At 34.6% G+C, this 8,526-nt stretch overlaps 1 protein-coding gene across 5 annotated transcripts in view; it reads left to right on the top strand.

Annotated features, from left to right (window-relative positions):
• Positions 1-2,548: 2,548 nt before the first annotated feature.
• gpat2 (glycerol-3-phosphate acyltransferase 2, mitochondrial) overlaps positions 2,549-8,526 on the top strand; it is a 140,474-nt gene continuing 134,496 nt past the window's right edge. The window contains exons 1-3 of one of the 5 annotated variants that reach the window (XM_044109089.1): positions 2,549-2,669; positions 4,067-4,119; positions 7,447-7,512. The gene's annotated coding sequence lies outside the window, so the exon portion shown is untranslated. Of the gene's footprint in view, positions 2,670-2,881; positions 2,898-4,066; positions 4,177-7,446; positions 7,513-8,526 lie in introns of those variants that run through there. The other 4 variants (XM_044109079.1, XM_044109053.1, XM_044109071.1 and 1 more) reach the window with 4 other exon arrangements.

Below are 8,526 nucleotides of genomic sequence, written 5' to 3'. Positions count from 1 at the left end.
TCAGAGATGTAAACCATAGAGCTTGCTTGCATATTTTCAGTTTATTGGACACTTTTCCACAGAACAGGACACAGCAACAATAGCATCCAAGTAGCTTTGACATTAACACAGCAAAAGCAACTTTTTACTGAGGCTAAAACTATGACAGAATGCATAACCACTCTCCTCTATGAAGTTGTGGTGGACAAAAGATTTAAGATGAGCATCATCCATTAAAAAGTACCATTTGCTGTGGATGAATAGACAAATTGCACCGACACAGCTTAGCTTTGCATCTTTGTTCTTTAAGGTGCATCAGCTAATTTACAGACTTCCAGATATTGCTCCACATATGCAGTTTTTTTATTTTCTGTCATCCATCAGTCCATGCAGTTTGCAAAGCTCAGTAGTGAACTTGAACAACACAATGGAGACCGTTGTGATTATTGTTAATTTTACTCTCTCTACATCTAGCTTACAACACCACCTGCTCCATAAGCAGCTTGCCAAGTCATTTGCACAAATTTGCTGGCTCATAATGATAGCAGATGACTCAGCAAAAGGAGGGTTCTGTTTCATTCCTGTAAATTCACTCATAGTTGTTTTTTTATTATTATTTTATGAAAACAGGAGAACACTTTGAGACCTCATGATGGAAAAACAGTTTATGGCAAAAAAAGTACACTTTCTGATATTTATGGACATTTGAACACAGGAAATGTCTGTAGCAGATTTTGATGAGAGTGATTTTTTGGGGAAAAAAAACTGCTTTCCAAACTGATACCATCTCTGATGAAACGTTGCACTTCCCAAACCTCAACAGTTATCACACCAACCTGTTCTATTCACTGGGTCATGGCTGGGCGTCCAACATACTGTGGCTGTCCATTTGAAACATGTGAAACAAGCAAACAATTTTCATATTCACCAATTAATCTTATAAGATGACATTGAGTCTGAGGGTATTCTGTTCTTTGATTTCTGATTCTGCACGACATCCTTGTCTGATTACCTATGTTTTGCAAGTGTTTTCATGTGTGAAGTCTGTTCCCAGTGAGGATATACTGGCTGAGCTCCCTTGTAGGGACACACCTGTGTTTTCATTGGGCTTTTCCAAGAACAGCTTCTCTCATTTCGTCAGCTATTCAGCTAAACAGTGCTCCCAGCAAGGAGCCCATGTCACTGTGAAAAAGAGGAATGATGCTGAATCAATGGGGATCACTGCAGGTGATTTCACTGATTAGCATACCTTCACTCCCAGAGAGAGAGAGAGAGAGGTAATCAGTGAAAGAACTCGGAGTGAATATCATATCCATCCAAGCCTGGTCAATACTTGTGTGCCTACTTACAATACAGTAAATCATGCGCCAGGTGCTTGGAAAATAATTCTGTTCCCAAAAGATGGAGCAGAAAATGAATTCTTGATGCACTTAGTGTGTTATGCTGAGCACACTGCTCTTCATTTCCCTACCAATTAAACCCTACTGACAAAAGCACCTCAGTACAACATGTAGAAATCATGATGCTTGCAATTCAGCCAAGTTATGTTTATTGATTTTTTTATACCGACTGCTTAACTTTTAGGACTTTCAAAGCATCCACACAACATGTTACTAGTTTTCCCCCATGGGCAAGGTGTGTTCAGGACAGTTTCCTGGTCTTTATGATGCTGTTAGTTCTCTAATGTTATCCAACACAACCCTGAGGCCTGTGCTGAAACAGCTGTATAAACATAAGTGCACTGTTTTGCTACTAAGGGAATTTTTGAAGGTAATCATTTTATTTGGTAAGTTTTAGAGTAAAGGCGCATGGGCAGCACATGTATAATTTGTCTGTAAAGGATTTTGAAATATTCCTTCCACTTTAAAATAATTTGTGTTGGTCTTTACATAAAATCCAAATGAACCAAATAACAGAATAAAATGCAATAACATCTGTGGTTGTAATTTGCCAAAATGCAGACGGATTCAAGGAATATGGATATTTTTAATAGGTACTGATCTGTTAAGTAGAACATTAATCTTGTTTTGTTTTGAGAGCCTTCCTGAAAAAGTGAATTTTGTAATGTTTTCATTGACATAATGAAGCAGAAAACATTCTGACAGGTGTTTGCTGTGCTGACTTCTAATGGGATATAAAAGATTAAATGAATTTTACTTTTTTAAAAATGCAGCTCATTGAAGATAAAAAAAATTATAAATTGCTCAGAAATTTGTTGTTGAACTTTCCAATTACCACTGAATACAAAAAAGACAATAACACACTGTTATTTTTTTCCTAACACACCTTAAAAAATATAATTTATGGTCAACAGGTAAAAAAAGGTATCATAACAAATTATAGTTTTTAATCTTGACAAATTTCACAAGAATTTAGAGACAAGCTATTTTGATTTATGAATACCAAATTATACTAGAAAAATTAACATAATGTGCATATTTTGATAATGCACAAGCTAATACTAATTAATCAGCAAAAATTACTTGTCAGGTTTGAGATGTATTATGGTCGTCTATATTTTTATAATAAACATCCTTATTTTCGAAAGCAACTTATCAGACATCGCGATGTTTGGTGAATGTCATTTCCGGCGACCATCTTTGCTTCCGATTGACCCCTGACGTTGGAAAGACCATAAAGTAAATCAGCAACAACAGAGAAAATTTTTAAAACATATGCTCAACATTCTGGTAAGTGTTGTTGTAATACTGTTTGTGTATTGAAATGCTTCTCGTGGTTTCACAGAACAGATGCGATGTTATTATTATTATTTTTTTTTTGCTTTCCACTGAGGATTTTACCGGCTGCTAGCTAATCTTGTGATCAGGTGTAGCTTAGCCCACCGAGAGATGGTCCGCAGATGCAAAACGCCTGTCGGTTCACAGCACTGTTTTTGTGCAACTACCTTTCTGCTGCAGGTTTGCTGAATTTTAATGCTAAGAAAAGCTGGGTTTTGGAGATGGTAGAATTAAGGTCTCCAAATCCAGTCTTGGTGGGACATTGTCCCAAAACTTTTTAATGTGTCCCTGAAGAAAATGGCTGAATTTACTTCTCAGTATGGAGTTTGTGTCGTTGGCTCCATGTTTTACACCTGACTTCAATTGATTGCTGATTAACAGTATTTGCTGAACTACGACGTGTGTTAAAGCAGGAAAACAACATGCAGGGCAGTGTGCTTTCGGGACCAGGATTGGAAAAAAAAAACATGTTTAGTTGACTGGTATTGAGTGCGTTTGTAAATTTAATGTTTTATTTTTTTTTTTAAAAGTTGGATTATGGCAAAGTAATGGATGTGTTGGTTAAAAATTTATATTTTACAAGCTGAAAAATTTCTGTTCCCCCAATTTATATAGAAATGTGACACAACATATCAAAAGGGGTCATATCTTATTTTTAAAGAGATATACAAAAAGATTCTACCATGAATTCAGATACCATTTCTGTTTAATGTCCGCCCTGTTGGTGGTTAAGACCTATGTCATTTAATTAACTGGATACAGGGATTAAGGTAAACTAATGTTGGAAAAAGTTATTGTGCCTAAACCAGTTAAGCTTTTTGTTATATCATTCCTTCTGTTTAAACTGATTTTAGAAAAAGTAGCAATGTTCTTAAAAGTAACTTAAAGTGTGGCTCTTGTATTATGTAAAAAAAATAATACATTATCTAGAAATACATGTAGTAATTTACCAAATATTGGGTCATAACAGTCCTTTACTTTTGCTAAATTGCAAACGCCAGTGTGTTGATTTGACATTGGGATTTAATATTTAGCAGAATATAAAATATTCCATTCTGACAATGTAATGAAACTATTTGTTTCTTGGACATTTTAATTTCTCTATTAGAAGACAAAAGCAGTAAAGAGTGAGGATAGAGATATCACTGAACAGTAATTGGCGGCTTATATTAGATCCCTTTTAATCAAAATCACACATATAGCTGATGAAATTCAAAACATGTTAACACGCAAATATTAAGAGGTCAAAAGCAGGAGTTCTGAAAGCATCAGCGAGCGCTTTGAACTAGACATAAATTATCTGTGAGAACTTAATTAAGGAATTTGCACTTGCTTGAATTTCCTTTTAGATGGAGAAGCCAAAAGGTTTTTCCGACATCTGAGACAGCCTTCCAGATGAGAGGTGAAATATCATCAAGGAAATCGAGCAGGTCCAGTTGCATTCATTTAGCACTTTCCGGTGATTAAAGACTTGTTTACCTTCTTTATATTGAAATTACGATTTTACAGTCTCAGCTCTACAGGATCCATCAGCAGCAGTTAAAATCGTTTTATTTGCATATTATCTTAGTGTAATTTTCATTAGTTTTTGTTTGATAAACTAAAGATTTAAGTCAAAACCATGAATGTGAAAATGCCACATTTCAGTCGGAAAAGCCAAAACTACAGAGTTGTCTGATTAATGATTTCACAGATGCTTCTTTTTTTTAAATAAATGAAGTCATAAGTTTTGATATTTGTGATTCTTTTAATTTGATTAGTGAAAAAGATGGAGCAATATTTCTTTAGTTGTGTCTTGCAGGGCTTTTCCTGCTGCATGCACATAAAATAATGGTGTATTTTCGTGGTTGTATTTATCTACTGTCACATAAATCTATAGGTATTCATTTGCTTCCTGAGTGCAAAATTACTTGGATACACATTTAAATTTACAGAAATATTTACAGTGATCTTATATTAAAACCCTGCACTGACTAATCCTCCTATAGATACAAAAATGTTGGTCCCTGCCTCATATCTCAAGACAATTTGACATTGGGATTTAATATTTAACAGAATAATAAATTTTCCATTCTGAAAATGTAATGAAACTACTGCCTCATAGTTTCAATAGGCAGGGATCATATTTAGAGGTTTTTAAAGGACCACTTGTGTCAATTCAGTGTAAAGTTTACTAGTTTTATTGTTTTTGCTTGTTATATTGAATGCTTTTATCTTCTAGTAACTGATTGAAATTACTTTATAGATATGATGATAATGATTATTATGGACTTTAATAAGTCATTTAAAGCCTTATTAACAAGATCAACTTGTTCCTTGACTAATCTAAAAGAGAAATTATCCTTAAAAACTTTAAGCGCAAAGTTGTGTTAGTTTCTTCTAAGTGCAAAATAGCTCAAAAGTATATTCGGCCAACTTCAGCATGACAAAGAAAATGTTTAACAATTAAAGTTAAGATATTCAAATTTTTCAACTTGTTTCTTAATGTCATATTAAATACATTAAATATTGTACTTAAAATGGCAAGTAAGTCTTTTAAGATTGACCACATAAAGGCACTTTGTAAATTGAGAACCTGGGATTTATATTTATACAGGCAGAAAATAGAAGAAAATGCTATAAACAGTCAAATTGTCTGAATGCATTAAATGCATTCAGCTTTAAATACACTTAATGTGGCTTTGTCCTGTCTGTCATGCATCTTTCATGCATGGGATGATGGACATTAGTCATCGCAGATGAGATAATCTCATCAGAAATTAGCTGCTACTTCAACATTTAACACCATGGAGGACGGCAATTTCCACCAAGAACATCTTCAGGAGCGCCTTAAAGATCCGTTTCCTCAGCAGATAATCTGTTCTGACCTTTCATGTTAGGTGTTGACTAAAAATATTGATTAACAAATATGCTTGAGGTAATTTATGTCACAACTAGGACTAAAACTAACAATTAATTTAGTAATAGATTGTTTTATTGATTATTCTGATGATTAATTGCTTAAATGAATGCAAATGTAAACAAATTCTACAGTTTCTAAAAAAATCTACCAATTAAGCCTTTTTTATACAATATCAGAAATACATAAACAAATAAATAAATTACTTTTCTAATTAAGAAAAAAACATTTTACTGCGTAAAATGCTATAACAAGATTTCTGTAGTGAATCTGAACCGAGTAAAGATAAAACTATACTACTTACAGTTTTGTATTAAACATATATACAGATAAAGGTGTTTATGTAATAAATGTATTTTTATAGTATATATACTGTATAGTACTGTTTTAACCAATTACACTGTTTAGGATAATCCAGGTAATGATTAATCGATTACTAAATTAGTTGACAATTACGTCAATTATTGATTCATCTAATTTTCTCCTTGTCACAGCAAACCTTCTGTAATTTTTAAAACAATCTTAAGATTATTTTGTCAGTAAAAAAATATTAACACATTAAGAGCTCTAAAGGTCTGTCCCAGTGTAGCATTTTATGATCACCATTTGTTCACTTTTATGTAATAACAAGCTGTTTAAACCAGATTATTACTGTCTCCCCTTTATTGACTGCAGTACCACAGCAGAATGAAATATAGCTTGAATAAAATATCTGTACCTTTTTTTTTTTCCCAGTTGGAGTTAAGTTAGTAAGAATTGCTTTTGCAGAAAACATGTTGGTGGGATAATGAAAAGAACCAACACTTATACACGTTGGTATTATTCCAAAGAAAGCAACCGAGGACACATTTATAGCTTACAACCGCAAGCTGATTAGGATCGGTATACAAGTTTGTTTTCTCTGCATAAATGTCAGAAGCCGGAATGTTTTCTTTGTTAAAACTGTTTATCATTAGGCTGTTTTCCAATTATAATTGTTATTTCTACAAAATTCCATCTGAAAGGCTTGCAGACGTGTGTGTGTGTAATACTCAGGCAAAAAAGGAGCAACTGGTGAAAAATGAGAGGAGCTGAAAGTCCTATTATACTGTGTATTTTTGGGCTCTGACAGGATCAGAGGTATCATGTCATTTCACCCTCTGATGGAGAGGAGAGGAGGGAAGCCTTCATTTGTGTGTCATGTTAGTACATGAGCTAATCTCCATTTCTTCTGGCTGCAAGAGCGTACAGCCGTGTAGCGATAGCAGGCCTGAAATGGATCGAGTTTATGAACAGAAGCTGCGATGTCCATCTCTACTGGTTCGCCTGTCCCAGTGAATGAATGGCTGTGAATAGTCCAGGAATACATCATGATAGATAGGATGGATTTGTACTCTGCACTCAGATGAGCTCTGAGTCAGAGGTTTTCTCCTCCCTTCAGATCTCTTGGCTCTCATCTCTCATTTGTCTTTGCTCGCTGCATTGATGTCTTCTCTATTACTGCTGATTTGACTTGTCTGCTTGTGAATACTTAATCACTCTGAAGATGCCGCACTTTCATTCCTTGAGAGGTTTATTCCTTTTCTTCTTTTGCCTCCTTTCATAGTTGGGTGACAATTATTTATCACTGCAAAGGGAACATGTCGGATTAACTTTTTTACAAATCCTGTGTCTGGGATGATATTTGTTCCTCTAGCTCGGCACAGATAAATGTTCTTAGAATGAAAGAACTGTAATTGTAGTTTTTGTTTGTCACATGTGGATCTCCATCTTGTTATCAAAAATGTCTCCTTCAAGATATTATTAGTGCTAAAGTACTTTTTTTCTAACAAGTTTTCTTTCTTTTCCAAGGCTACCCAGAGCGTCCAGCTACCAGTGGTCTTCAAAACATAAACCTCTTTGCTGCTATAGAATAAGGTAGGACGAACAATAGTCTTCTTCTTGCCAACAATGTACAGCAAAATATGAAAAGTCAGCTTTGTCCTTGCTCGGTCCATTGTCTGTAGCATTTACATCTTGCAGTTGTGTGTTGTAACATTGTTTATTGATTTTTTGTTTTTGTTTTGTTTTTCTCAATTCCAAGGTCGTTTTTATTAATTTACTTATTTTTAACTACTATTGAAAAAGTCACTAAGCTGCTACTTTTTAAAGGGCAGTAGCAACTGTGCATTTTCATCACTCTCATAGTAAATGGTGAAAACAAACAGTCCTCCAAATGATGAGTATTGTCCGAATATAAAGTTGGAAAAACGTATGCGGTTTTGAAATCCTAACTTTTTAAAGCCTTGCTATTTATTAATACCATGATGAACAGTGCTCATTACTTTCACCTGAACCTAACAAACACTGTAATATGTAATGAAAACACTGTTCCTGTGTCCTCCTACTATTAACATCAGTGTACTCTCTGCTCTTTGAAGTACAGCCGTGCTACAAACCTTGAACAGAGAATACAATTACCGCCCAGCTTTTATGTTTAACAAGCTGGAGAACAGCCTTGATTTGTAGGTAATGCATATTGTGAGCGGGTTGTATCAGGGGTAACTGTGTCAGTGGTTTGTGATATTTGATGGAAAGTGATTGCATTTGTATCCATAACAGGTTGCTCAGAGAATCATGTGATTGCTTAGTACTTGAGTCTGTAAATACAGAAAAAGTGTTGATAGCTTTGAGTTGGTCACAAGACTTACAGAGCTCAACTGTGGTTCTTAAGGGTTAACAGATACACTATCATTTGTGTGAACTGTGAACCATTTCCTACAACAAAAGATAAAGACTGAAATGCTGAACCACTGTTCATGCAGGAAATTGCTACACTGTGGGATTTCTGTATAGTTTTAACCATATAGTGTCTGCCTTTCGGGGGCTAGTGTAGTCCTTAACTCTCAGGTGCGAAATAACCATAAACTCAAAAGCAGAACAAAAAAAAAA

Source organism: Gambusia affinis, linkage group LG03 (genome assembly GCF_019740435.1).
Source record: "Gambusia affinis linkage group LG03, SWU_Gaff_1.0, whole genome shotgun sequence".
NCBI lineage: Eukaryota > Metazoa > Chordata > Actinopteri > Cyprinodontiformes > Poeciliidae > Gambusia > Gambusia affinis.
This window is presented reverse-complemented; position numbering and strand designations above follow the sequence as displayed.